The sequence below is a fragment of the Chrysochloris asiatica genome, unplaced genomic scaffold, assembly GCF_000296735.1.
Source record: "Chrysochloris asiatica unplaced genomic scaffold, ChrAsi1.0 scaffold00193, whole genome shotgun sequence".
Classification (NCBI taxonomy): domain Eukaryota; kingdom Metazoa; phylum Chordata; class Mammalia; order Afrosoricida; family Chrysochloridae; genus Chrysochloris; species Chrysochloris asiatica.
Window position 1 is genome coordinate 6,919 of NW_006408711.1, and position 3,556 is coordinate 10,474.

Genomic DNA, 3,556 nt, shown 5'->3' on the forward strand with positions numbered 1-3,556 from the left:
GAATCGGGCTGCGAACCTCAAGGTCAGCAGTTAGAACTTACCAGCTGTTCCACAGGAGAAACATGAGGCTTTCTACTCCTGTAAAGATTTGCAGCCTTGGAAACCCTGTATGAGTTGGAACCGACTCCACTACACATAACAACACTATGAGTTGGAGCCGACTCCACTACACATAACAACAACAACAACAACAATAATATTTAAAAATATTCTAAAGATTCCCTAATAGGTTAAGTGAAAATGGATAATAGTTTAGGAAGACCATATTCTCAGTTTTCCTGGGGTTTCTCTGCCTATACTTGGTTGTCCCAGAGTGGATATTGGGCTATGATATTCACCAATTATTTTGTTTTGTAGTCTTAATTGGATCATAAGTTTGTATGACACCTAAAATTATACAGTGAATATTTACTGAGAAAATGGAAAGAAGAATATTTATGAAAAGCAAATGATAATAGGTATAGTACAGTAAGTAGTAGAAGCAGTGCAGACAGACTCTGTCTAATAAAGTTCAAGCTAAATCACACTTGGAAAGCCTTAGTTTACACATCCACTGTACATCTGGCAGATAATCCATTCTGCTAGTGATCGGAGCAGCAGGGTAGGTCAATGTTTACTCAAAGCTGTATAATTCTCAATCAATGTATTAGAAAGCCTTCTCCCTTCAACTCCAATCCTCTTCCCCCTGTGCTTTGTTCAAAACAGACTTAGTTGTCATAAAATTGAAGTTAAAGTCATCAGGGTTAAGAGTACTGGATTTTACTACAGTTCAAAACTTTGCTGAGAATTCCACAGACTGGGCTGTACTCCAGAAACCTGTTGTGGAATGACTACAAAATGGGCTGTGAAATCTTTGTTCTTTGCTCCTTAAATAGAACAAATGGAAATGCTTTTCAAGAATGAAAAGAATATTTGGACTTGGAAAAGTTTTAGAGATCATATAAAGATTTACTTCCATTATAAAAGTATTCTAAGAAAGCTTAGGTTCTCAATATTGCTAAGATTTTTCACAACAGTTAAGAATTCCATTGAGAGTTTTTCAGACATATGTCCAACTCCTACCTTGATTCACTGAAGTGAACAAAACAGTACATATCCCACATGAGTAAGTTGCTCTTTGAAAGAAGATCTAACTAAGCAAATCAAAACAGATAAATTTCAATAACTTTAGAAGCAGAAGAAATAATGCAAAGCAGGTCATTGATATTGCAAAGGTCAAAATGTCAAGAGCCATCCTGCAAGAGTTGCTGTGGTTAAGTGCGATCGAGTTGGTTCCAAATTATAGTGACCCTGTATAGGGTTTATGAGGAGTAGCTGGTGAGTATGAATCACCAAATTTGTGGTTCTAACTGTCTTTACAGTCCAGAACTTTATCACACAGAACCAAATCAGGACTCCACCCTGCAAGAGAGATGCTTATAAAACAAAGTGTCAGCAACACTAGGCATTATAGTTTTATCAATAATACTGCAATTATTGGTGTCTTCAAGTATGGAAGAAAGAAAAGAAATACAAATCTGATAGTGCTTAGAATCAAATGTTAGTCCAATGACCACTGGGACATGTGGGCATCAGTCACCATAAAACTAAGACCAGAAGAACAAAATTTTCCCCAGCTACTACTACCAATTCCACCACTTGTCTGTCAGTTTGTCGTACTGTGGTAGCTTGTGAGTTCCTGCGATTCTGGAAGTTATGCCACCGGTATTTTAAATACCAGCAAGGTCATTTATGGTAGAGAGGTTTCAGCTGAGCTTCCAGATGAAGACAGACTAGGAAGACGGAATAATGAACCACTTCCTAAAATTTAAGCACTGAAGCCCTTATGATTGGCAGAGAAATACTGTCAGACATAGTGCCGAAAAATGAGCTCCTCAGGTTGGAATGCACTCAAAATATGACTGGGGAAGAGCTGCCTCCTTAAAGTTGAGTTGACCGTGATGACATGAATGAAGTAAAGCCTGTGGGAGTAAAGCCCACAGGACCTTCATTTGCTGATGGGGTGCAACTCAAAATGAAGAGAAACAGCTGTAAACATCCATTAATAATCAGAATGTGAAATGTACAAAGTATGAATCTAGGAAATTTGGAAATTGTCAAAAATAAAATGGAATGCATAAACATTGCTATCTTTGGCATTGGTGAGCTGAAATGGACTGGCATTGGACATTTTGAATCTGACAACCACACAATTACTATTCAGGGAATGACAAATTAAAGAAGAATGATGTTGCATTCATCATCAAAAAGAACATATCAAGATCAGTCATGAAGGATACTATCTATGCACCTATAGGGAAGCCCAGTTAATACCACTATTATTCAAGTGTATGCACCAACCACTGAAGCCAGCGAGGATGAAATAGAATAACTCTACTTACTTATTCTATCTGATATTGATCAAACATGCAATCAAGATGTATTGATCATTACTGGGGATTGAAATGCAAAGGTTGGGAACAAAGAAGAAAGAATAGTAGTTGGAAAACATGGCCTTGGTAATAGAAATTATGCTGGAGATTGCATGATAGACTTCTTCAAATTTGTTCATTTCAAATACCTTCTTTAGACAGCACAAGAGATGATTACACACATGAACCTCATCTGATAGAAAACATAGAAATCAAATTGAATATATTTGTGGGGGGAAAAAAAATGGTGAAAAAGCTCCATATCATCAGCCAAAACAAGGCCAGGGGCAGATTATGGAACAGGCCATCAATTGTTCCTATGCAAATTGAGACTGAAGCTGAAGAAAATGAAAACAAGTTCATGAAAGCCAATATATGATGTTGAATATATCCCACCTGAATTTAGATATCATCTAAAGAACAGATTTGATACATTAAACACTAAATATCAAAGACCAGAAAATTCGTGGGAGGACATCAAAAACATCACATAGGAAGAAAGCAAAAAGTCATTAAGAAGACAAGAAAGAAGGGAAATATCAAAATGGATGTCATAAGAGACTCTGAAACCTGCTCTCCAGCATAGAGATGCTAAAGCAAATAGAAGAAATCAGGAGGTACAAGAGCCGAACAGAAAATTTCAAACGGCGGCTCAATAAAAAAAAGTCAAATATTACAAAGAAATATGAAAGATCTGGAGTCAGAAATCCAAAAAGGAAGAATATACTCAGCATTTTTCAAGCTGGGGAAACTGAAGAAAACTTCAAGGCTCGACTTCATTATTGAAGGTCTCTGGACTAATTATTTCTGCATCTGACTGATGCAGAAAGCATCAAAAGAAGATGGAAGGAATACACACAGTCACAGTACCAAAAGAAAATGGCTGATGTTCAAGCATTTCAAGAGGAAGCATATGATAAAGAGCCAATGATACTGAGAGAGGAAGTCCGAGGTGCATTGATGGAAGTGATGAACAACAAGGCACCAGGAATTGATGGAATAAAAATTGAAATCTTTCAAGAAAGTGAGACACCACTGGAGGCACACACTCACCTATGCCAAGATATTTGGAAGACAACTATCTGGCCAACTGATTGGAAGAGATCTATATTTGTGCCCTTTCCAAAGAAAGGTGATCCAATAGA